Below are 26,984 nucleotides of genomic sequence, written 5' to 3' on the forward strand. Positions count from 1 at the left end.
AGTATTGCACAAGTGGGAGCATCTTGACTTTTAGGGTGGTTTTATACTACTGGGGATCCAGAACTGGATAAGGCCATTGATGTCTTTTTTTTTCTCCACAGCCTACATGGGACCTTCTAGCACTATGAACACCAGCCAGCACAGAGGAAACTTCCACCTTAGTTCTAGCTTGATGTATATATGTCCTACATGCAAAGTCTGGGGTTGCGTCAGTAATAGGTTCTTACCATCTAGTTCCGGTGGGTGACCTACCAAAGGCAGTACCCTCCACTGTTTTGGGAGCCTCTAACAGACAACTCAGAAGGAAATAGCCCACAAATAGTGTTGAAATTTTTGTTTCAAAATCTGTGGCTTTTGTGAGCAGCATTATCCATTCATTTAGGGTACCTCTATTCAAAAGTTTTAGCTCTCTAATTGGATTTAAGCCCTGCTCAATAGGAGGGAAACCATGCCTGGTACTGAAAACCTAGCCAACTACCCAGAGCTAGTGAAGTCATGGATCTTGGAGTAGAACCAACAACCATCACTTTACTAAAGTAGCATAATACCTAACTGTACTCGAAATCCTTATACTCACAGGTAAGTGTACTCCTCACTTATCATGAATTTTATTTATTTTTGCAGCAGACACAGACTATTACAGAAAACTCTTGTTTTCTGTACCCATCAAACTGCAGAGTTCGTGAGCCTGGTTCCAATGGCTACATCTACAAAACAGCTCCATCTAAGGCTCTGGGAATATTTCGGGAGAGGGGACAGAATGATTCTAGAAACTAGAGGATCAGAGAACAAGCTGGGAGGCTGTCTGCTAGTAATGCCAGAAGTTACCCATAATGTCTCAGCAATGTGACTGCCCAAACATGAGCTGAGCAAGAACATCAATAGGCATGCCTGATTGGACAGGGGCAAGCTGAAGTAGGCCTCAGCCCTGGAAAAGCACAACAGGCAACTGAGGAATACTGAGAGCTGGAGAAAGAGTCTGCCCCAGAGAAGAGGGTAGCAATTGTTAGTCCTGTACCAAATGATCAGTACTGGAAATATACATACAAGTAACATGATAAAGACTGAGCAGGTTATACACACACACACACACACACAGATGCGTGAAAAAACGCTATTAATTTGAATAAGAGCAGGGAGGAGTATATGTGAGTCTTTGGAGGGAAGAAAGGAAAGGAAGGAAAGATGTAATTATAATAGCAAAAAAGCAATTATATTTTTTAGTTACCTTCTCAGTTGAGTAAGTCCCTGCATGGCTGTTGCTGATGTCCTAAGTTTGGGTTGACCTTTTCCCACAACCCCATGGCCTGGGGCACCATCCCCATTTAAGCCTTTCTAGCCCCAGAGTCCCCCTCCTCCAACTCCACTGTCATGTCACATGCATTTTACTGTCCCTCCCCCAAGACCTCCTCTCGTGGCTCCTTTCTTGTTCCTGATTCACAGACACTAACTCCTATTTAAACACAGAAATGGAAAAGTAAAAAGCTAGGGTCCACATGCCAGACAACATATGTGGCCAAAAGCTTACATTGGAGAACAGGCAGCCATGCTCATTGACACGTCATCCTGGAAAACTACATATACAGGGTAGAAGACTGACACTGCCCCCCTGTCTTTCATCCTGAAGAAAACCAGTTCCAGCTGGATCAAAGACCTTCATAAGAGACCTGAAATTCTGAGGGAAATATAGGGAAATTTCCCCGAGAGAAGGGTATGTATAGCCAAGAACCTTCTTAAAAGGTTCAGAAGCTCAGGAAATGGGCTCCATATTTGCAGATGGGATCATGAGGCATCAACAACCTTCTCCACAGCAAAAGCAAGCAAGTTGCTGGAGTGAAGGGACAGCATTCAGAATGGGTAAAAAATATTTGCTACATATCCATCAGGCAGAAAATTAATGACTATAAAGATAATTGCAACAACGACAAGAGCACCAAACAAGTCAAAAGTCAGTCACTAAAACAGACACATTTCTCATGCACATTACATGATGCGCATGTAGACGAGCAGGAGACTGAGGAAGATAAGGAGACTGGTAGGTGGGAAGAGTGTGAGGAGGAGAAAAAAGTGTACGAGGTTGGGAATGGCTAAGGCCCACTTTGAACATAACGGGTATTCGACCCATTGCTACCTGCGATGTGTGCACACCATTTAAAAATGGGGGAATAGGTGTGGCCCACCTCCTGAGGCCGTGTTGATGTTCCAGAGCCATGCTGCAGCTGGGCCACGCTGCTCTGGGTGGCCTGCACTGGCACCCGGGGCCATGGTGACCTCCGGGCACAGGCTGCTTCAGAGGGCCACGTCTGGGTCCACTCTCCTGCCGCAGCCAGAGTCTGTGTTAACATCCATGGCCCATTTCACCCCCAAAGGTGGCACCGATGCCCAGTTTTGAGCTGCCCCTGTGGCCATGTTAGTGCCCGAAGCCCATGCCACTGCTAGGGCCATGCCGATCTGGGTGTCCTGAGCTGCTGCCAAGGGCCTTGTCTGGATGCGGGGCCCTGCAGCAGGAAGGGTCCAAGTTGATGTCCATGGATGGCTTCAGTTGCCACAGAAGTCCATACAGATTCCCAGGGTCCAAGCCACCACCCGAGGTCATGTTGGTCTCCAAGAACCATGCTGCATGTGGGGCCATACAGATCTTAGTGGGCTGTCCTGCTACCCAGTGCCCTGGTGACAAGTGGTTAGAGCTGCAGCTGAGGGCCATGTCTGGGTCTGTGGCCTTAATGCAGCCAGTTGCCATGCTAAGGACCCTGGCTTCTCTTACCATCAAAGGTCATGTAGATGCCAGGAGTCTGGGCCACCACCTGGGGCCTTGTTGGTGTTGGAGGGCCACACTGCCGCTGGGGCCATGCTGATCTGAGTAGTGGCCTGGGCTGCTACCTGGGGACATGGTGACACCTAGGCCCCTCTGCTGCTGAGGACCATGTCTGGGTCCTAAGTCTAAAACAGCCGGGGGTCTGTGTTGAAGTCCCTGGCCTGTGTTGCCACCAAAGGACACATAGAGAGGGTCGGAGTCTGAGCCACAAAACTGTGGGCTTCATGGTGTCTGAGGGCTGTGCCACTGCAGGAGCCATGCTGATCTGAGTAGCCTGTGCTGCCAACCAGGGCCGTGATGTTGTCTAGGTCTGAGCTGCTGAGGGCCCTGTCTGGGTTCATGGTCCTGCTGCAGCTGGGAATCGGTGTTGATATCTGTGGCCTGTGTTGCCACAGGGGGCCATATAAGAACCATGCATGATGAAACCTAAGGGTCAGGCTGAGCCAGCCCTACCCTAAGCTGGCCCTGCGCTCGCTGGACACTGAAGCAAGAGAGCTGGCCCCAGCACTTGGGAGAGATGGCCCTGCCTCTCACCATGGATGTGGGAAAGCTGGCCTTGGCATGGGCATGAGATCTGGCTCTGCTCTGCACCTGAATGGGGCAGCCCCAGTGGCCAGGTCTGACCAGTTCAACCAGGCCCACCCTAACATCTACCCCATCTATGACCCGCCAGAGCATGTGAAGGCATTGGTCCTGTGGAACATGAATCACAGCATCCCCATGACTCGGGGCGCCCTCCTGAAAACTCAGAGGCATTTCAGAGAGGGTCTAGTGATGAATGTGTACCAGAACCAGACCATTGCAATGAACATTTGCAAATAAAGCTGATAGGACAACTGGGTACACTGCGTGACACTCTGAGGCTCCCATTGCCACCAGGGCAAATGAAGAGGTGTTGAAAAGGCAGAGAATATGGAGGAGCAAAGTGCTTTCATTGATTTATTCTCTTGACCATGGATGTTAACAAAATGGCTGGCCTCCCGTGGATATCAACACCTTGCCTTGTATTATGGCTGTGCAAGGCAGCCTAGGATGAGGAGTAGGGTCCCCCAAACCGGTAAGAGTCAGAGACAGCCCCTGCTCCACTCTTCATCCTACAAGAACACCAAGGTACACAACTGTCACATATATACAGAGGGCCTGGTCAGGCCCATGCAGGCTCCCTGGTTGTCGCTTCAGACTCTGTGAGTTCCTATGAGTCAGGTTAGTTGATTCTGTGGGTTTTCTCATGATGTCCTTGACGCCTGTGTCTCCTACAATCCTTCCCCGCTCTCTTCAGCAGGATTCTCTGAGCTCAGCCTGTTGTTTGGCTCTGGGTCTCTGGGTCTGCTTCCATTGGGTGCTGGAGGAAGCCTCTCTGACTATTGGCTAGGCACCAATCTATGAGGATAGCAGAATATCCTTAGGAGTCACTACATTGATATTTTTTTCTTCCACTCATGTTTGATTCTATCCTAGGTCTCTGGGCTGTCCAGCCTCTGGATTCTGGCACCCTAGGCAGCGACAGGGGTGGGTTCACTCTCGTGACATTGATTGTTTGCTTTAATTTTCTTCTTTAATTTACTTTTGAGTAGCGGATGATAAAAGGGTGAAGGGCAGATATGGAGGCCCTGGGACATGAGTGGAATTGGGGTGGATGATGTGAATTTCCCAAAGAATCAAAAGGAAAGGCTGTGTACGAAAAGAAAACAACTACAAACAGCTCTGAGGGGAGCCTCCCCTTGACCCCAGGGGGTACACTGCAAACAAACTATGAACGTGAAAATACACATAACATGGGTGAATAGAGCTGGACACAGGGCTCCAAGGTTAAGGGCCCCTTTTTCTCTTGCATACCACCAGGCCTTTTATTCCCAGCACCACAAGACAGCTCACAACCATGTGTAACCCCAGTTCCAGGGATCTGACCGCCACTTGTGGCCCATGATGCTACAGGCACTCATGAAATGCACACACATACACGGGGGCAGACAGTCATACATACAAATCTAAGCATCAATAAATCATTAAAACATGATCCCTCAGTGGTTTCCTAAAAGTAAGAAAGTATGCATATGCCCTTGCCTAAGGTGTTGGTGCCGTTGAGCAATCCTGTATCCGGGTTGTTTGTAAGTAAACACAGTGGTTGATGAAGGAAGTGCTAGATGTACATGGTTACATTCACGGTGGGAAATCAGTTCCTTGGAGGAGAAAACGTGAGGAGGGGAGAGGGGAATGCAAAGCCACTTTTCAGAGCACATGGGTATGTGAAGTGTGGGGGAAGAGCAGCACAAGAAGATGGGGGAACCCAGGAGGCAGCTGTGCTCCGCAGAGTCCCTGCTAACGGGAGGACCACACTGCTAGAGGAGGCTGTTGGGAGCGCTCCTTCCCCAAGCCATCACAATCACGAAGAAAAAGGATGTCTGGGGCCCAGAAAGGGGTGCAAGACACGGGAGAGGCAAATGGGGAGGGGAAGCGGTGCCAACTGAGCAAGGAGCAGGAAGGCTTGTCAACAAAGAGCAGCACACTTGAGAAAGCACAGATGACAGAGAAGGGTCTTACATAAAAGGGAGAGTGAAACGGAATCGCCATGCAGATGGAAAAAAAACCGACACCAGTGAAGGAAAATGGAAAGGTGCAAGAGTACACACACTGCTCCCAAAGGTTAACATTTGGAAGCATTAAAGAGATTAGGGAAGCCAGGAGAGCGCAGTGCTAAAGGTGTAAGCCTACTTGAAAAGAAATACTGACAACCCACGTTTCTGTATCTGCTCCCGCTGAGAAGGAAGGTTTAGTGGAGCCAGAGAGGCACAGAGATGAGGACTGAGGTTCGAACTCCGAGATCTAGAATGATGAATACACGGTAATGCAGAGTGGCAGGATGGATGGAGAGCTGCTTTCATTGAGGATAATTCTAGATGCTGGCTGCCCGTGTGTCTGTCCCTGTGTCCAGATGCGTAGATAGACCCGGAGGAAGGTGAGGGTGGAGGGCTTGTGGAGAGAGAAAAGAAAGAAGGGGTGCTGCAGCACAGTCAGCTGTTGGGGTTGTCTTTCTCCTCAGCAGAGGGAGGAAGGGGAACCTGTCAGGAAGCAGCAGGGAAGCTGTGGTCCTGGACTGACTTCAGATGGAGTCTCCCAGAGGACTAACAACACTCCTGGAGTGTGCAGAGGATGGCTGCTTGTTCTTGGCCTCCGGGAACATACACACAAGCAATCGCTCCCTGGCCCTTTTGGCGTACACTGCAATCACCCTGGTCCCTTCCCACTGTTTGCTGAGGTCTGTTACACACATAGAGCTTGAGCTCTTGGGAGTGCTGTGTATATTTTGGGGGCTGGAGGGGTGTTGAGAAGCAGCACAGACAAGGTAAGCTTTGCCTTCCTGAATGGCCATTCCTCTCTGGGATCTTCTCCAAAGGAAACGGGCATCTGGAGTCACTCGGGGGCAGTGAATCATGGAGGACTCACTGGCACACGGGACCTCAGGAGTGCATAGGATGGATGCAACCATCATTGTAAATACTGGTTGAATGCCTCCCAAGGACCCCGAGGCCAGGAAGGTGGTAAGCCTTCGTGTGGCTCCCTTGCATGAAGGGCCCAGCCATGGATGTAGGTGCCTCATCTAGGGTGGGGGTGAGTTTCTTGACCTTTAGCATCCAAGACACCCAGGCCAGGGGAAGTGCCTGGTGGGCAGTTGAAAACCAGGAAAGGACAGAGTGGCTGGGCAGATGGACGTCCAGACACGCACTGGGTTAATGAGAGTGGAGGGAAGAGAAACTGAGGCTTGGCCCAGCTTTTGTGCAGTCAGTGCTTTGTGACAAATTCACGCTGTCAGGCCCCTCATGCTGACGGGGCTCTGAAATGGTGCAAGGACACAAAGGTCAAAGTTGTCTCCTCAGGAGAGGGTGGGAGGGGCGAGCTGAAGGGCAGGCTGCAACAGATGATGTGTTTTCTACAGCAGGAAACTGGGCAGTAGCCCCCCTGGAGTCCGTCTCTTTAAAGCCCAGTAGCCTAGGAGTTGGCAGGAAGTGAGAGCCTTCCAGGCTGTCCCCCTCATCTGGACATAAGGTCTCTCAGGTCACAAAGGAGAAGAGAGACACCGCTCACGTCCCTCATGACTCCACTGGTGAGGATTGAAGTGCACCCGTGGGGGCAAAATGCTGAAGCCAGGCTGGGATGTAGGTTTTTGTCCTAAAATTGCCTGGAAACCCAAAGAATATATGACAGAGGCTAGAGGGTGTGGAAAGGGGGCAGCAGCTTGAGAGTGGCAAGAAGGCTAGGTGTGACGGTCAAAGTTTGGTGAGGGGGAGTCGGGGACCGCGTCTGCAAAGCATCCTGCCGCAGCATGCGGATGTAGACATTCACCTCAGAGCTCTGTACCTTCTTATCTGCCCCCGCCAAGCAGCGACAGGAGGGCAGGGTGGAATTGCCAAAGGTCCCATTTTCCCCGTAATAGAGGCTTGTGTACTGCAGAGGAGCAGAGAACACAAGCACTTCTCTGCTTCCTTTTGTCTCATATTTAGTCCCTAGATCATGAGCCTCAGTTGCCATGGGAACTGAAGCTGAGTGTGTGATGCATTCACTGGGCTGTGGGAGAAAAGCAGAGCTGGTCCTTGAAATAAAGCCCTCTGGGAATAGAGATTTTAGCAAAGTGTTCCCGTTAAAAGAATTAGTAATTTCTAGAAATATATCGATCTCTGGGACTAACAACTAATAGGAGGGGTGGAGGGGTGGAGGGGTGGAGGGGTGGAGGGGTGGAGGGCAGGAGAACAGGAGGGAGGGAGGGAAGTAGGGGAGATGGGAGAGAGGAGAGACAGGAAGAGGGATAATGGGAAGGAGGGAGGGAGGGATACACACAGAGTGAGACAGAGCCAGAGAGGGGGAGACTGAGAGAGGGGGGGGAGACGGAGGGAGACAGAGGAAGAGAGAGCTAGCCCCCTCCACCTAGGATGTATCTTTGTGGTGTATCACACTGATGCTGCCTGCAACACAGGATTCTAGTGGGTGAGGCTACCATGGAAAGCAGTGGGGAATTTGATTAGAATCGAGGCTGTTGGGGGTCCCCCAAAACTTGCTGTTTTGAACCATATTGGCAGAGGAAGCGAGGACTAGGTCTAGCCAGGACATGGGTAAACTGTCCTGTTAACAGGCATGGCAAGCTGTAAAATGTGACCCAGGGGGCAGGGGATGAGGCTTCTGTGCCCCTCCCCCTTGCCGCCCCTATCTGCTTTCAGAGGGTCTTCCCAAGGAGACCCAGCTGCACCTCAGATACAAAGTCTCCTGTGCTCTTCATCAGTAGCAAAAGGAAAAATCAACCCACAGTCCAAGAGGAAATCTCTGCAACACAAACACTGGCAATCCAACAGTAAATGGGCAAAGCCATTTGAACCTGTCTCCATGGCAACCTGAGGAAAGATGTGCAGGGGGCCTGGAGAGGAGGCTGGGGTCAAGTTCACTAAGGCCCTGCCAGGGCTGGGCCAGTGATCTCTGGCAGGCCATGCTCTCCTCTGCCTTGGTTTTCTCCTGTCAGTCACGACGGCAGGCAGGAACAGAGAGCTTCGGTGAGGATGAAATGTAATTAGACGTGCGCTTAGGTAGATGGGGGCGGGGGTTGGAGTGAAGACAGAGTGTGGTGTGTGGGCGCCAGGTCTTGCCTGCTGGACCCTCTGTGTTCCTCCATGGCGGCAAAGACATGCTGCCAGGTCCACGGCAGGCATCGGGTCCTCAGAGGGCTCTAGGTTTCAGTCCTTACACTGCTACCTCCTGGCTACCTCAGACTGAGTGGCCTCCATCTTGGGGCCTCTGGTTCCTCATCTACAGGATGGGTAAAATTGATCACCCCGCCCCCCTCTGCAGTGCAGAGAAATGAAACCATAGGCCAGACAATATCTTGCATATGAATGGCCAAATACAAGTTCTCCATAGCCAGCGAGCACTAGAAACCTGTGTCTCCCCACTTTTGCCTACCATTTAGAAGTGGAGGAGGGGTCAGAGCGATCAGCCAGGGTGGAGGAAGAAGCTGTGTGGGAGCAGTCAAACATCATAGGTACTGCTGCCTCAGACCTGGCACATGCAGAGGTCTGAGAAGACACCTGCCAATCCGAACCTGGTGCCATTGTGGTGGCTGTGTGGGTAAGAGCAGCAGGTGTGTGGGAGCCCTGTCTCCTGGTGATGACGAGTGTGAGGAGCTGAGGCCTCCAGGTGGCCTGTCTGGCCTTCCTCTGGGACCCACTGTCGTAGTCAGGCTTTCTATTTCTGCCATCAACAGCACGAACATAAGCAACTTGAGGAGGGGATGGTGTAGCTCGTCTTCGTTCCCAGTCCTTCTTCCAATGAACTCATGGGAGGAAGCTGGAGGCAGGAGCTGAAGCAGGAGGCATGGTGGAAGGCTGTTTACTGCCCTGCTCGTCATGGCTTGTCCACCTTGCTGTCTTACGGCACTCAGGACCACCAGCCCAGGGAGGGTACCAGGCACAATATCCTGGGCCCTGCCACTGTAACTATTCATCTTGAAAATATCCACAGGTATTTTCCCATAAGACTTTCCCAGAGGACAGTCTGTTGGTGGCGTTTTCTCAATGAGGTTCCCTCTTTCTAAATAACACTAGCTTGTCTCATGTTGAAATAAATCTAGCTACCACATACTGTCTGAACACTCACCACACCATCTCACTCCATCTTTTCAGCCTACCTTGGCTCCTCCAGTTCTCCAGGTCCTGTGTGCTCTCAGCAAGATCTCCTGTAGAAATGTAGCAGGTGTGGATCCCTGGTGAGGCCTTCTTGGAAACGTGTTCTGGGAGGAGGCTGGGTAGCAGCACCCATGAAGAGATGTACCAACTTTTTGGAGCTGTTTCTTCCTCCTATATGCTATCCTATCTCAAGCATGCTCTGCACATGGTGCTCACTCTCAGACTCATGGTTTATTGTTAGTGTTCTTGCCCTGATGCCAGAGAAGTTATGGGCCAAAACTTTTCTGGAATGTGTCAGAAGATCCTAGCCATCGTGGGTACAACAGAACATACCTGGCCTGGGATCCCAGGCATCCCTCATGTTTTCCATCCCAAACAGAGGTGGGAACACTGAAAAAGGGAAGACTCTATTTCTATGTGTTTATGTCTCTGCATTGTCTATATACCAGTTAAACATGCAAATCAGTGATTGTCCAAATCCCACCATGTCCGTGTGGCCAAATGTCAAGCCTAACACCAGAAAAACAGCACAGGCCACCAAGGTGGATTTGCTCCCAACCTCAAAGTCTGTTGCAAAAAACACAGGTGGGTCCTAGGTGTGGTACCTATGAAAGCCCCGCCCCCGACTCTAAAGGGCTCTAGTCTGGTATCCCGCTCTCCTATCACTGTCTTGGAATTCTTAACTATTTTGTCAACAGACCACCTGAGTTTCACTTTCCACTGGGCCTTCCAGTTTACACAGACACTCCAAGTCCTGATCTTAGTGTAGCTTCCATGGGAGCTTCTTCTTGGGTAAGAGAAGCAGTGTGGAGGCAGGGACTTTGTAACTACTGCCTCCCTCCTGGCCAAGTGAGACTCTTCTCAGCGCGGCTGTGGACATTCTTGGGACAGTCCAGGAATCTCTGGACACTGTCCCTGCTTGCTACTGAACCCCTCCCAGGAGATCAACATGTCTCTTCCCTCACTGCCTTGTACCTGGAAAATTTGCTTCCCTACACCCCTCCTTGGCCTGGCCTTGGCCTCGCCAGCTTCCAGGGAAGAGCATCAGAGTCCCTAGCCACATAAAAAACTGGGCTGGGTAGGTGTTCAGAAATTTTTTTTTTCATATTTTTTCTTTGTCGGCAGTCTCCCAGGGGAGTATCATGGTTGGGAGGCTGGCGTCATTTGTCTTAAGACCCTGTCCCTTCTAGGAAGTCTTGAGTTATTATCAGAGTGTGAATGAAAGCTTACAGACCCTTGTATCTACAAAGACAGCAGGATTTGGGGGGCAATTAGGCTTTGTGGGTGAGTGCTTGTGCGTTCTGTCCCTGGAGAAAGGGCAGTGGTCCCAACCTCTGGCCCTCCATGCCATTTTTTCTTCTTGTTCTTGGCATCTAGCCAGTGCTTCAGAGCAACCCTGGTGTGTTTTTATCTAGATTCCCCTCTGAACTCAAGTTCTCCCCACTCAGCTTGAGCCTTCATACCACACACCACCCTGCACATACCCAAGGTCCTTCCTCAGAATTGAGTCACTGACTCTGGGTGGTCTGTATAAGTTTCCTAGTCAGGAGCTCAGCCATCCACAGGTCTCCTACAACTCACACATATGTAAAGGAAGACATCCACGTGAATTTTGCAACTTTAATGTAATACTGAGACCAAAACCACAAACACACAAGAAAAACACAAAGGGCAAAATAGCCTTCCTCACACATGACCTCTGGCCTGCAGGGAGAAAGACCAGAGTGCTATGTGAGAGGGACTCTGAGTGACATAGAGTAGCTATGTATGGAAGATGGCTTCAGATCCTCAAAGCTTCCAGGAATACAGGAAGCAAAGAGAAGAACATAGACTGAACTACAGCAACAAGGAGAGCCACAAACAATGAAACAAGTATGCTTCCCCACCCTCAGGGCCACCCTTCACCAGGCCTCCCCAGCCCCTCAGCCCTTCCTTAGAGCATCATGTCCTTGGATGATCTTACTGGATATAGGAGAATCTGGTGCCACCTCTGGTGGTATCTCTAGTCCAGTTGCTGGTTCTGCCCCATCTTTGGTGCTGCTGCTGATACCAGCTCTCCATTTGGCACGGATGCTATTTAGTATGCACTGATGATACCTGACCCAGAATACAAAAGAGATCCCGGCCCAAGCATCACCCAAATCTCCATCTTCATTCCAGGTCAGCAGCTCTGCTTGGATGTTGTCCCAGCTCTATCCCCAATAATCATCTGGGTCCTCATCTGGGCCCTGGCATGTTCCTTGGTCATATCCACATCCATCTTCTGGAAAGCATCATCCACTGCCTCTGAGAAATAAGCTTTCCACTCCCAGGGATCCTGGTTCTGGTACTGATGTGGGAAACAGAAGTTTAAAGACAGGGCATCCTACATTCAGGGAGCATCTGATGGCTGCCACACCATCCTATGATAGGCACAATGGCCAAAAAAAGGACTACAACTGGAATCAAACCCCTACTGTTCTATGCCAGGGCTGGGAATCCTCCTGCACCCAGAACTCGTAGAATGACATCTATGAATTTCTAGCTAAATTCCTCATGGACCTCTGGGAGTTTCCTTTGTGATAGAGTCACTGCATAAGCCTTCAGCCAAGAACCAAGCAAGGCACAGATCTCCTGTACCTGTGCAGTGAATCTCAGAAGCCCCATCTTGCTGGCCTCATGGCAAGCTCAAAGACTGCAGAGGAACTCATACTCTGATCAGGTGCTGTTGGAGATCTGCTGGTGTTCCAGGTACAATGAAGTAAGAAGAAAATATCCTTTTCTTCTAGCCAAGCAGACCTGTTGCTGACCCAGTGAGTTCCAGGGGGTCCCTCTCCTACCCCAGTGATGTGCCTCAGCTTGCAGAAGGGGTGCACTGCCTCTCCCAACACCTCAGCATCCAAGACTAAGAGCTTCACAGCCTTATGCCAGTGGTCCAACTCAGAAACTGTGCAGGATATTTGCTCACAGCAAAGCCACAGTTTTGCTTCTTATCACAGTGGCTCCAGACTTCTGTTGGATGTGTTTTAAACAGAGGAGTCATTCTTGAAGCCCTTTTCTCTGAGCACACCCGGGTGCAAGGGTCCCTGGCTAAGCCATACAGACAATGACTAGAAAGGAAGAAACCGGCACTCTTAAATCCCTGTACTTCTCTGTGTGTACACAAGCCCTTGTGAGTGTGGGACTGTGCATCATGGCACGTGCACATACTTGTCTGTGTCTGTGCTCACACATTCTCTAAGGACCAAAGAAAGGGTGTGCCCTGGCTTTTTCCACTATGGAACATGCTCAGAGCCTTCAGATCTCAGATGTAAGAAAGGGAAATTTTGTGTGTGAATCTGCACGGCAAGTGCTTAGTGAGATGGAGGCCCTATCACACTCTGCCCCTGCATAGTGTTCGCAGTCAATCAGTGCTCCCTTGTCCACCTGCCCCAGAATGCCCCGAATTTCCTCCTCCCACACCCCAGCTATAGTTGTGTGAATGAAAATGACCCCCATTGGCTCATAGGGAGTGGCACTATTAGGAGGCATGGCTTTGTTGAAGTGGATGTGGCCTTGTTGGAGGAAGGGTGTCAATATGGGAGTGGGCTTTGAGGTTTCAGAAGCTCAAGCGAGACCCAGTGGCTCACACTTTCTTCTTGCTGCCTATGGATCCAGTTGTAGAACTCTCAGCTACCTCTCCAGCACCATGTCTGCCTGCATGCCACCATGCTTCCCGTCATGGTGATAATGGACTAAACCTCTGAACTATGAGCCAGCCCCAATGAAATGTTTTCCTTTATAAGAGTTGCCATGGTCTTGGTGTCTCTTCACAGCAATAGAAAACCTAACTGAGACACCAGCATGTTTGATCACCATGCATGTCCACACCAGAGGCCAGATGTCCTATACTTTGCACTTCGGCCTAGGGAATGGTCTTCCCCACCTGACTACCACCAAGGTTCCCACATGAGTGAAACAAACTCATGCAACTCTTACTTCTGCTTGACAAAAGTTGTCAGTCAGTGGTGAGTTTTGTTTTTGTTTTTGTTTTTTCAGATCACAAAGAAATGGACACTTCATTCTGAGGGCAAGTGAAGTCACCCATGACTGGAGGTAGCCACAGTGAGCACACCCCAACTAAAGGCCACACCCTCATAGCAGATGGCACAGGAACACTAGTCCCAGACACCCAGCAGAAAGGATGGACACTGCCCTCAACTCTCACTGTCTGGGATCTCATCTGGGGACGGTGGGCTGGGAAGGGTCTGGGAGTTCCAGACAGCTATGCATTTGTTGTGGTGAGACCTATCTGCTGTCTTCCTAGCTCAGGGCACCAGAGTCCCATCCCAGGCTATTCTAATCCTGGGACCTCTTTTTTTCTGAGAGCACCGAGGCACAGGACCTGCCCCATCTTGTGGAGTGCCTCCCCAAGGACAACAGCAAAGGACGTTGGGGAGCAGCTTTGACACACATGGATGGCAGCACAGAAGGAGCAGAGCCCCATCAGCAGGGTGAGCACTCACTTTTGCCACCTCGGGTGCCACTCATGAAAATGATGCCCAGAACCACCAAGAGGAAACTCAGCCAGGGAGTGTCCTTGGTTCTAACAAGGAGGAACAGTGACATTGTCTGGAGGCTGCTTCCCCCACACTGTAGCCAGCTCTCCATTAGCCTCTTTCGACAGAAGGACAATTCTTCCCCACCCCATGAAGGGTTCTCTTCCCCATCAGAGACCATTCATAGCTCCACAACCTGAGACTGAATTGCCTCATCCCTAATAGGGGCAAGCTGATGCTCTCTTCCCTGGGTTCTGCATAGTGTGGGGAACAGGGCTGGGAGCAGAAGCTTTGCAGAAGGCCATAAGGTGTGCAAATACAGATGCGAGGTTTGCTGGTCCTGTCTGCCTCAAGATCTACAGGCAAGCATCTCCTTGGAGGACTAAGCTGTCAATCCCAGACCAAGGAGCAAGCTGTTTTTCACCCAAGCTTTGTATGTACGTGTATACCTCTATGGGTGTATGCATGCAAACCCCCAAAGCAGACAGGCCTGCCCAGCATGCTACCTTTCCACCTGCAGTTGCTGTGTGCTGTTCCTTGAGAGCGACAGTCTTCCTGGGCCCTTGAGTCCTGAGAGGATACGGGCAGGGGAAGGGCCGCAGCATTTCCTTTGCCTTCTTACTTCCCCCAAAGGCAGCAGAAGAATCCCTCAAGTAGACAAGAATGGGTGTTCTTCCTTGTCTATTTCCTCCAGTGGATCCAAAGGTCTACTTGCGGAGAAGCCAGTGAACTCAGACCCTGTGCTGGGTGTTAATGCACACAGTCAAGCCCTGGTCAGGACATTTCCTCAGCTCTCAGTCAGGAGTCCACACGTGCGGGAGACTGCAAGAGAAACTGGGGCAAGCAGAGACAATGAGTAGCATCTACCTTAGGAGACAGAGACACTAGGGAGGACACGTGTCCCACTATACTGCTAGAGGAGGCTTCTAGAGCAATCGCGAGGGGAAGTTGGACTTGACAGCCCGCAGCCTGCCTGAGGGTTCTTATAGCTTGAAGTTTCTCCCATCATTACCCCCTTTTCCAGAGTGTAGGTGCATCTTGCAATGACCTTAGGCAAGTGTTAATCATATTCTCTGATGACATCCTTCAGCATATTTGCAGGGTTGGTGGGGGACGCTTGGCAAATGCACCTGGTCTGAGCAGGGACCTCAGAGACTCAGCCCTTTGGTCATTCCAGCTGAAAGCAGCCATCCCAAGCACCGTGCTGAGACCAGAGAAACCACTCCAGCATGAACAGTGGGTACATAAGCAAAGGGATGTTCACAGAGGCACAGACTGTCTACCTGCCTACCTGATGGGTGCCTTCTTATAATCCTTAATCATCAGGAATTTCACCAGCTTATTTGCCTGGAGTCACAGCAGAGGAAATAAATCAAGACATGGGTAACCATGGAGTGCTAGCCCATAGGGGAGGAGAGGAAAAAGACAGGGGGATGGGCTTCTATACTCTCTTTTGCAGAAGGGTCATGTTGCTCAGGGGCTGGCACGACACTTGCCTCGATGTATCTGTAAACTCGGGGCCACTGGGGACCTAGGCGCTAACTGAGCCTACGGTGTCAATGGGGGGATGTCTGAGGCATTCTAGAAGCAGCACGGGGGCTCTCTGTCATGGCCTCTTGGGTCCTGGCAGATCTCATGGAGCATGGAAAAGCCATCTCACTGATAATTGCTGGCTGAGTGAAATAAAAAATATCGTTCTGGTCCAGGAAGGCTGTTGAGGCTGGATGGCATCCACCTCTTTAGCTCTTAGAGTCTGAGAGAAATCACAGGCCCTACTTGGCCTTTTGGGAGCAACCTCCTGGGCTAGAGGTAGTCTGGGATTACGCAGTTGTTCTTGGTGTTCCAGGGGCAGCCATGTCACTGGCCACTAACCCTGGGAGATCTGCAGAGACAAATATCTTTGTCTCCCAGGGCCTGCTGTGGAGTCACCAGATGGTTGGTGACCATTCGATTGAGAGACCTCCAGACAGCAGCTGCAGCAGCCCATGCAGCTGTGCTAGAGGCCAAGGCTATATTGGCAGCATAGGCCCTGGTCTTCTTGCCACCAAGAGGGCTTTCAGAATCCAGCTGCAGCGCCTCCTCCAGTGTCTGGGCAAGCACAGGGGTTTTCAGTTCTCAGGCCTCCTTCTGCAAGGTCAGGAGCCATGGGAAGTGAGGGAGGGCCGGGCGTCATGCTTCCTGGGAAAACCCAGGCCTTTCCCAGCAGCTAGTTTGGGGCTTCAGGAAGCTCGTGACTGTCTTGTGCCCCCAAGACCCTTCCCCAGCGGGACAGGAAAACTTTGGGGAACCTGTGCAAGTCCATGCCACGTTTGTCTCCCTTGCATCTGCGCCACTCTGCCAGGGACAACGACCAGGGCAAGCAGGTGGACAAGGAGGGAGGCTTACTAAAACCGTGAAATCTTTGACCCAAGCTACCAAAGGCCCCAGGAGATGGGTGTAAAGCTGTTGAAGATGCCAGAGTCACCAAGAACACCAGATTCTTCCTAGCTATTGTCTCCTTCACTTTCTCTCTGACTTGGTCTCAAGCTTCATCCGTGTCCTCAGCACTGGAGTATTGTGGTTACACATTGGCGCTTGCCCCAGCCATACTGAGGGTTCCAAGGAGGAGAGAGCTGTGAAAGCGAGAGAGAGGGGCATGGTGGAGTAGAGGCAGGACCTCTAGTGAGGTGAGGGGGCAGCATCCATTGGGTAGATAGCTACGTAAGCAGGACGGGACAGGAGTCTGTGTGTGAGGGGCTGCTCTGTCAGCAACAAAGACTTGGCTAAGGTAAACACGGAGGAGACTCCATGATGAAAAGGAACTTTAGGGGGGCTTCTGGGTGTCTAGATTTGATTACTATTTGAACTGGAGGAACCAGTCACAGGAGTGAGTCACATGGGATGCAGAGAGACAGTCACAGTGGGGCTTGAAGGGCAGGGGCTGGAAGACAACGCATGCAGATACACACACACACACACACACACACACACACACACACACACTCGTCCTTCAAGGCACGTGCACACACAGTGGATCAGTGCTCCGACAACAGGGGCAAAGGACAGCTCTGAAAAACCCGATCTCCAGGAGCCACTCTGGCCAAAGCCAGGAAGAGATATGTGGTGCTGGCAGGGGGGAGGGGTGGAAGGCAGGACTCAGCTGGTTCCAGACTAAGCCAAGGCTGCCAACAAGGAAAACACTAATGGGGACTTGGATTTAGGAACCCTGGAGGGGGAGCTTCAGGCCACGATCTAGGATTCTAGGTGAGGGGCAAGCAGTCTGTTTGCCTGGAGTAATCTAAAAGACTTGGGGGGGGGGGGGAGAAATCAGACTTGGTTGGCTACAGGGGCTGGAGACTTGGACTCTGGTAGCACTAGGGTCAGATATTTTGCCTGAATCTGCTCTTCATGTGGGAGCACCTAGACCTTGTGTTTAATACAGTTCTCCTTCAGAGTGCTCAGGCCTTCTTCTAATCAGAGTGCTATGGGAGGGGACAGTGTGTCTGGCTGTCCCTTTCCACCTCCCATGGAGAGACAGACCACCCATATTATAAAACCTGTCCCAAATGAGCAAGATTCGTCTTCCAGGAGATGTATGTTTCAAATCGAGGACTCAGACAGAGACACTCAGCCTCACACAGGTTGCTCAACAAGACTCTTCTCACTGTGGCAGCCACACCTTAGGAGTCTGCTCTGTGTTACCATGGGCAGGCCACTTCCCTAGGACTGATACCATCACGCTGTGCACTGGGCTGTCCTGGTAATTGCTGGACTTGCCAAGAAGTATCAGTGCTTTGGTATCTTCTAGGGTAAGCCAAGGTTAAGAGGACATGGTTTCCCTGCTTACCTCCTCTGCAGGAATTGGGGCAGCCATGGTTATGAAAAGATGGCATACTTTTATATCCCAGGGACATAATGGCAGGCCGATCTGCTGGTGGTCCTGAGTGCCGTAAGACAGCAAGGTGGACAAGCCATGACGAGCAGGGCAGTAAACAGCCTTCCACCATGCCTCCTGCTTCAGCTCCTGCCTCCAGCTTCCTCCCATGAGTTCATTGGAAGAAGGACTGGGAACGAAGACGAGCTACACCATCCCCTCCTCAAGTTGCTTATGTTCGTGCTGTTGATGGCAGAAATAGAAAGCCTGACTACGACAGTGGGTCCCAGAGGAAGGCCAGACAGGCCACCTGGAGGCCTCAGCTCCTCACACTCGTCATCACCAGGAGACAGGGCTCCCACACACCTGCTGCTCTTACCCACACAGCCACCACAATGGCACCAGGTTCGGATTGGCAGGTGTCTTCTCAGACCTCTGCATGTGCCAGGTCTGAGGCAGCAGTACCTATGATGTTTGACTGCTCCCACACAGCTTCTTCCTCCACCCTGGCTGATCGCTCTGACCCCTCCTCCACTTCTAAATGGTAGGCAAAAGTGGGGAGACACAGGTTTCTAGTGCTCGCTGGCTATGGAGAACTTGTATTTGGCCATTCATATGCAAGATATTGTCTGGCCTATGGTTTCATTTCTCTGCACTGCAGAGGGGGGCGGGGTGATCAATTTTACCCATCCTGTAGATGAGGAACCAGAGGCCCCAAGATGGAGGCCACTCAGTCTGAGGTAGCCAGGAGGTAGCAGTGTAAGGACTGAAACCTAGAGCCCTCTGAGGACCCGATGCCTGCCATGGACCTGGCAGCATGTCTTTGCCGCCATGGAGGAACACAGAGGGTCCAGCAGGCAAGACCTGGCGCCCACACACCACACTCTGTCTTCACTCCAACCCCCGCCCCCATCTACCTAAGCGCACGTCTAATTACATTTCATCCTCACCGAAGCTCTCTGTTCCTGCCTGCCGTCGTGACTGACAGGAGAAAACCAAGGCAGAGGAGAGCATGGCCTGCCAGAGATCACTGGCCCAGCCCTGGCAGGGCCTTAGTGAACTTGACCCCAGCCTCCTCTCCAGGCCCCCTGCACATCTTTCCTCAGGTTGCCATGGAGACAGGTTCAAATGGCTTTGCCCATTTACTGTTGGATTGCCAGTGTTTGTGTTGCAGAGATTTCCTCTTGGACTGTGGGTTGATTTTTCCTTTTGCTACTGATGAAGAGCACAGGAGACTTTGTATCTGAGGTGCAGCTGGGTCTCCTTGGGAAGACCCTCTGAAAGCAGATAGGGGCGGCAAGGGGGAGGGGCACAGAAGCCTCATCCCCTGCCCCCTGGGTCACATTTTACAGCTTGCCATGCCTGTTAACAGGACAGTTTACCCATGTCCTGGCTAGACCTAGTCCTCGCTTCCTCTGCCAATATGGTTCAAAACAGCAAGTTTTGGGGGACCCCCAACAGCCTCGATTCTAATCAAATTCCCCACTGCTTTCCATGGTAGCCTCACCCACTAGAATCCTGTGTTGCAGGCAGCATCAGTGTGATACACCACAAAGATACATCCTAGGTGGAGGGGGCTAGCTCTCTCTTCCTCTGTCTCCCTCCGTCTCCCCCCCCTCTCTCAGTCTCCCCCTCTCTGGCTCTGTCTCACTCTGTGTGTATCCCTCCCTCCCTCCTTCCCATTATCCCTCTTCCTGTCTCTCCTCTCTCCCATCTCCCCTACTTCCCTCCCTCCCTCCTGTTCTCCTGCCCTCCACCCCTCCACCCCTCCACCCCTCCACCCCTCCTATTAGTTGTTAGTCCCAGAGATCGATATATTTCTAGAAATTACTAATTCTTTTAACGGGAACACTTTGCTAAAATCTCTATTCCCAGAGGGCTTTATTTCAAGGACCAGCTCTGCTTTTCTCCCACAGCCCAGTGAATGCATCACACACTCAGCTTCAGTTCCCATGGCAACTGAGGCTCATGATCTAGGGACTAAATATGAGACAAAAGGAAGCAGAGAAGTGCTTGTGTTCTCTGCTCCTCTGCAGTACACAAGCCTCTATTACGGGGAAAATGGGACCTTTGGCAATTCCACCCTGCCCTCCTGTCGCTGCTTGGCGGGGGCAGATAAGAAGGTACAGAGCTCTGAGGTGAATGTCTACATCCGCATGCTGCGGCAGGATGCTTTGCAGACGCGGTCCCCGACTCCCCCTCACCAAACTTTGACCGTCACACCTAGCCTTCTTGCCACTCTCAAGCTGCTGCCCCCTTTCCACACCCTCTAGCCTCTGTCATATATTCTTTGGGTTTCCAGGCAATTTTAGGACAAAAACCTACATCCCAGCCTGGCTTCAGCATTTTGCCCCCACGGGTGCACTTCAATCCTCACCAGTGGAGTCATGAGGGACGTGAGAGGTGTCTCTCTTCTCCTTTGTGACCTGAGAGACCTTATGTCCAGATGAGGGGGACAGCCTGGAAGGCTCTCACTTCCTGCCAACTCCTAGGCTACTGGGCTTTAAAGAGACAGACTCCAGGGGGGCTACTGCCCAGTTTCCTGCTGTAGAAAACACATCATCTGTTGCAGCCTGCCCTTCAGCTCGCCCCTCCCACCCTCTCATGAGGAGACAACTTTGACCTTTGTCTCCTTGCACCATTTCAGAGCCCCGTCAGCATGAGGGGCCTGACAGTGTGAATTTGTCACAAAGCACTGACTGCACAAAAGCTGGGCCAAGCCTCAGTTTCTCTTCCCTCCACTCTCATTAACCCAGTGCGTGTCTGGACGTCCATCTGCCCAGCCACTCTGTCCTTTCCTGGTTTTCAACTGCCCACCAGGCACTTCCCCTGGCCTGGGTGTCTTGGATGCTAAAGGTCAAGAAACTCACCCCCACCCTAGATGAGGCACCTACATCCATGGCTGGGCCCTTCATGCAAGGGAGCCACACGAAGGCTTACCACCTTCCTGGCCTCGGGGTCCTTGGGAGGCATTCAACCAGTATTTACAATGATGGTTGCATCCATCCTATGCACTCCTGAGGTCCCGTGTGCCAGTGAGTCCTCCATGATTCACTGCCCCCGAGTGACTCCAGATGCCCGTTTCCTTTGGAGAAGATCCCAGAGAGGAATGGCCATTCAGGAAGGCAAAGCTTACCTTGTCTGTGCTGCTTCTCAACACCCCTCCAGCCCCCAAAATATACACAGCACTCCCAAGAGCTCAAGCTCTATGTGTGTAACAGACCTCAGCAAACAGTGGGAAGGGACCAGGGTGATTGCAGTGTACGCCAAAAGGGCCAGGGAGCGATTGCTTGTGTGTATGTTCCCGGAGGCCAAGAACAAGCAGCCATCCTCTGCACACTCCAGGAGTGTTAGTCCTCTGGGAGACTCCATCTGAAGTCAGTCCAGGACCACAGCTTCCCTGCTGCTTCCTGACAGGTTCCCCTTCCGCCCTCTGCTGAGGAGAAAGACAACCCCAACAGCTGACTGTGCTGCAGCACCCCTTCTTTCTTTTCTCTCTCCACAAGCCCTCCACCCTCACCTTCCTCCGGGTCTATCTACGCATCTGGACACAGGGACAGACACACGGGCAGCCAGCATCTAGAATTATCCTCAATGAAAGCAGCTCTCCATCCATCCTGCCACTCTGCATTACCGTGTATTCATCATTCTAGATCTCGGAGTTCGAACCTCAGTCCTCATCTCTGTGCCTCTCTGGCTCCACTAAACCTTCCTTCTCAGCGGGAGCAGATACAGAAACGTGGGTTGTCAGTATTTCTTTTCAAGTAGGCTTACACCTTTAGCACTGCGCTCTCCTGGCTTCCCTAATCTCTTTAATGCTTCCAAATGTTAACCTTTGGGAGCAGTGTGTGTACTCCTGCACCTTTCCATTTTCCTTCACTGGTGTCGGTTTTTTTTCCATCCGCATGCGATTCCGTTTCACTCTCCCTTTTATGTAAGACCCTCCTCTGTCATCTGTGCTTTCTCAAGTGTGCTGCTCTTTGTTGACAAGCCTTCCTGCTCCTTGCTCAGTTGGCACCGCTTCCCCTCCCCATTTGCCTCTCCCGTGTCTTGCACCCCTTTCTGGGCCCCAGACATCCTTTTTCTTTGTGATTGTGATGGCTTGGGGAAGGAGCACTCCCAACAGCCTCCTCTAGCAGTGTGGTCCTCCCGTTAGCAGGGACTCTGCGGAGCACAGCTGCCTCCTGGGTTCCCCCATCTTCTTGTGCTGCTCTTCCCCCACACTTCACATACTCATGTGCTCTGAAAAGTGGCTTTGCATTCCCCTCTCCCCTCCTCACGTTTTCTCCTCCAAGGAACTGATTTCCCACCGTGAATGTAACCATGTACATCTAGCACTTCCTTCATCAACCACTGTGTTTACTTACAAACAACCCGGATACAGGATTGCTCAACGGCACCACCACCTTAGGCAAGGGCATATGCATACTTTCTTACTTTTAGGAAACCACTGAGGGATCATGTTTTAATGATTTATTGATGCTTAGATTTGTATGTATGACTGTCTGCCCCCGTGTATGTGTGTGCATTTCATGAGTGCCTGTAGCATCATGGGCCACAAGTGGCGGTCAGATCCCTGGAACTGGGGTTACACATGGTTGTGAGCTGTCTTGTGGTGCTGGGAATAAAAGGCCTGGTGGTATGCAAGAGAAAAAGGGGCCCTTAACCTTGGAGCCCTGTGTCCAGCTCTATTCACCCATGTTATGTGTATTTTCACGTTCATAGTTTGTTTGCAGTGTACCCCCTGGGGTCAAGGGGAGGCTCCCCTCAGAGCTGTTTGTAGTTGTTTTCTTTTCGTACACAGCCTTTCCTTTTGATTCTTTGGGAAATTCACATCATCCACCCCAATTCCACTCATGTCCCAGGGCCTCCATATCTGCCCTTCACCCTTTTATCATCCGCTACTCAAAAGTAAATTAAAGAAGAAAATTAAAGCAAACAATCAATGTCACGAGAGTGAACCCACCCCTGTCGCTGCCTAGGGTGCCAGAATCCAGAGGCTGGACAGCTCAGAGATCTAGGATAGAATCAAACATGAGTGGAAGAAAAAAATGTCAATGTAATGATGCCTAAGGATATTCTGCTATCCTCATAGATTGGTGCCTAGCCAATAGTCAGAGAGGCTTCCTCCAGCACCCAATGGAAGCAGACCCAGAGACCCAGAGCCAAACATTAGGCTGAGCTCAGAGAATCCTGCTGAAGAGAGCGGGGAAGGATTGTAGGAGACACAGGCGTCAAGGACATCATGAGAAAACCCACAGAATCAACTAACCTGGCTCATAGGAACTCACAGAGTCTGAAGCGACAACCAGGGAGCCTGCATGGGCCTGACCAGGCCCTCTGTATATATGTGACAGTTGTGTACCTTGGTGTTCTTGTAGGATGAAGAGTGGAGCAGGGGCTGTCTCTGACTCTTACCGGTTTGGGGGACCCTACTCCTCATCCTAGGCTGCCTTGCACAGCCATAATACAAGGCAAGGTGTTGATATCCACGGGAGGCCAGCCATTTTGTTAACATCCATGGTCAAGAGAATAAATCAATGAAAGCACTTTGCTCCTCCATATTCTCTGCCTTTTCAACACCTCTTCATTTGCCCTGGTGGCAATGGGAGCCTCAGAGTGTCACGCAGTGTACCCAGTTGTCCTATCAGCTTTATTTGCAAATGTTCATTGCAATGGTCTGGTTCTGGTACACATTCATCACTAGACCCTCTCTGAAATGCCTCTGAGTTTTCAGGAGGGCGCCCCGAGTCATGGGGATGCTGTGATTCATGTTCCACAGGACCAATGCCTTCACATGCTCTGGCGGGTCATAGATGGGGTAGATGTTAGGGTGGGCCTGGTTGAACTGGTCAGACCTGGCCACTGGGGCTGCCCCATTCAGGTGCAGAGCAGAGCCAGATCTCATGCCCATGCCAAGGCCAGCTTTCCCACATCCATGGTGAGAGGCAGGGCCATCTCTCCCAAGTGCTGGGGCCAGCTCTCTTGCTTCAGTGTCCAGCGAGCGCAGGGCCAGCTTAGGGTAGGGCTGGCTCAGCCTGACCCTTAGGTTTCATCATGCATGGTTCTTATATGGCCCCCTGTGGCAACACAGGCCACAGATATCAACACCGATTCCCAGCTGCAGCAGGACCATGAACCCAGACAGGGCCCTCAGCAGCTCAGACCTAGACAACATCACGGCCCTGGTTGGCAGCACAGGCTACTCAGATCAGCATGGCTCCTGCAGTGGCACAGCCCTCAGACACCATGAAGCCCACAGTTTTGTGGCTCAGACTCCGACCCTCTCTATGTGTCCTTTGGTGGCAACACAGGCCAGGGACTTCAACACAGACCCCCGGCTGTTTTAGACTTAGGACCCAGACATGGTCCTCAGCAGCAGAGGGGCCTAGGTGTCACCATGTCCCCAGGTAGCAGCCCAGGCCACTACTCAGATCAGCATGGCCCCAGCGGCAGTGTGGCCCTCCAACACCAACAAGGCCCCAGGTGGTGGCCCAGACTCCTGGCATCTACATGACCTTTGATGGTAAGAGAAGCCAGGGTCCTTAGCATGGCAACTGGCTGCATTAAGGCCACAGACCCAGACATGGCCCTCAGCTGCAGCTCTAACCACTTGTCACCAGGGCACTGGGTAGCAGGACAGCCCACTAAGATCTGTATGGCCCCACATGCAGCATGGTTCTTGGAGACCAACATGACCTCGGGTGGTGGCTTGGACCCTGGGAATCTGTATGGACTTCTGTGGCAACTGAAGCCATCCATGGACATCAACTTGGACCCTTCCTGCTGCAGGGCCCCGCATCCAGACAAGGCCCTTGGCAGCAGCTCAGGACACCCAGATCGGCATGGCCCTAGCAGTGGCATGGGCTTCGGGCACTAACATGGCCACAGGGGCAGCTCAAAACTGGGCATCGGTGCCACCTTTGGGGGTGAAATGGGCCATGGATGTTAACACAGACTCTGGCTGCGGCAGGAGAGTGGACCCAGACGTGGCCCTCTGAAGCAGCCTGTGCCCGGAGGTCACCATGGCCCCGGGTGCCAGTGCAGGCCACCCAGAGCAGCGTGGCCCAGCTGCAGCATGGCTCTGGAACATCAACACGGCCTCAGGAGGTGGGCCACACCTATTCCCCCATTTTTAAATGGTGTGCACACATCGCAGGTAGCAATGGGTCGAATACCCGTTATGTTCAAAGTGGGCCTTAGCCATTCCCAACCTCGTACACTTTTTTCTCCTCCTCACACTCTTCCCACCTACCAGTCTCCTTATCTTCCTCAGTCTCCTGCTCGTCTACATGCGCATCATGTAATGTGCATGAGAAATGTGTCTGTTTTAGTGACTGACTTTTGACTTGTTTGGTGCTCTTGTCGTTGTTGCAATTATCTTTATAGTCATTAATTTTCTGCCTGATGGATATGTAGCAAATATTTTTTACCCATTCTGAATGCTGTCCCTTCACTCCAGCAACTTGCTTGCTTTTGCTGTGGAGAAGGTTGTTGATGCCTCATGATCCCATCTGCAAATATGGAGCCCATTTCCTGAGCTTCTGAACCTTTTAAGAAGGTTCTTGGCTATACATACCCTTCTCTCGGGGAAATTTCCCTATATTTCCCTCAGAATTTCAGGTCTCTTATGAAGGTCTTTGATCCAGCTGGAACTGGTTTTCTTCAGGATGAAAGACAGGGGGGCAGTGTCAGTCTTCTACCCTGTATATGTAGTTTTCCAGGATGACGTGTCAATGAGCATGGCTGCCTGTTCTCCAATGTAAGCTTTTGGCCACATATGTTGTCTGGCATGTGGACCCTAGCTTTTTACTTTTCCATTTCTGTGTTTAAATAGGAGTTAGTGTCTGCGAATCAGGAACAAGAAAGGAGCCACGAGAGGAGGTCTTGGGGGAGGGACAGTAAAATGCATGTGACATGACAGTGGAGTTGGAGGAGGGGGACTCTGGGGCTAGAAAGGCTTAAACGGGGATGGTGCACCAGGCCATGGAGTTGTGGGAAAAGGTCAACCCAAACTTAGGACATCAGCAACAGCCATGCAGGGACTTACTCAACTGAGAAGGTAATTGAACGATATAATTAATTAGTTATTTCGATTGGAGGCACCCTCCATGGATGGATAATGCTACTCCACAATGCCTTAAAACAATGGAGGCTATTGCCATTGGCACTGTTCTCTACCAGACCCAGTCGCTAAGACCCTATTACTGAAGAAAGCACAGACATGGGCTTCAGTACATAGATCCATCAAGTGGAACTATGCTGATGCTTCCTCTCTGCCGGCTGCTGTTCACAGTGCTGGAGGGTCCCATGCAGGCTGTGGCAGAACAGAAAGAAAACAAAGACAAAAAGAAGGCCTCAGTGGCCTTACCCAGCTCTGCTCTCTGTGTGCTATGATAATCCCCGACCAGGGAAGTTGCTGTCGCGGTGCAATAGTGACAGAATTGCTTTTGAAATAACCACCTATTTCATGGCTGGATTGGAGGCTTTCTCCATGGGGAGAATTACATACGCTGAGTCTTAGGTTCTCTCTTGCTGCTATAACACACCTAAACCAAAAGTGACTTTGGGAGGAGATTTTTGCTTCATCCTACATCCAGTGAAACCAGAATAGGGACCTGGAGGGAGGAACTGAAGCAGAGGTCCTGGAGGAGTTCTGCTTACTGGCTTGCTCATCATGGCTTGCTCAGTCTGCTTTCTTATGTGACTACCTGCCCAGGATTGGCACTTCCAGCTGAGACCTCCTACATCAGTCGTTAATTAAGACAATACCCCCAGAAACTTGCCTTCAGGCCAATCTTATGAAAAGTTTTTCTCAATTAAGATTCACTCTTCTCAAATATGTTTAAGTTTGCAGCAGGTAGACAAAAAAAATCACAAATTACACCTTGACAACTTGTCATCAAAATATTTCACTTTTTTTAACTTATCAGGTTGCATTAATATATTTATGCATTATATATGTAACAATAACAATGAAAGAAGGAAGAGGCCATGAAGTTTTTCATTTTTTGTTGTTTATTTATTTTTGTTTTTACATCCCAATCAAGGTTTCTCCTCCCTTCCCTCCTCCCAGTTCCTTCTCTCTCCTCTCTCTCCCTCCCACCCCCTCCTCCTCCTCTGTTTCTCTTCAG

The 26,984-nt window shown here is 51.2% G+C and overlaps 1 non-coding gene and 1 pseudogene across 1 annotated transcript; both read right to left on the minus strand.

The window, feature by feature from the left end:
• Positions 1 to 12,406: 12,406 nt before the first annotated feature.
• On the minus strand, positions 12,407 to 12,532 carry LOC118574914. The gene has a single exon (XR_004943790.1). It is a non-coding gene; the product is annotated as a small nucleolar RNA SNORA11 (small nucleolar RNA).
• A 2,878-nt stretch (positions 12,533 to 15,410) lies between these two features.
• On the minus strand, positions 15,411 to 17,983 carry LOC118574714 (annotated as a pseudogene).
• Positions 17,984 to 26,984: the final 9,001 nt, after the last annotated feature.

This window comes from Onychomys torridus, chromosome X (assembly GCF_903995425.1).
Source record: "Onychomys torridus chromosome X, mOncTor1.1, whole genome shotgun sequence".
NCBI classification, from domain to species: domain Eukaryota; kingdom Metazoa; phylum Chordata; class Mammalia; order Rodentia; family Cricetidae; genus Onychomys; species Onychomys torridus.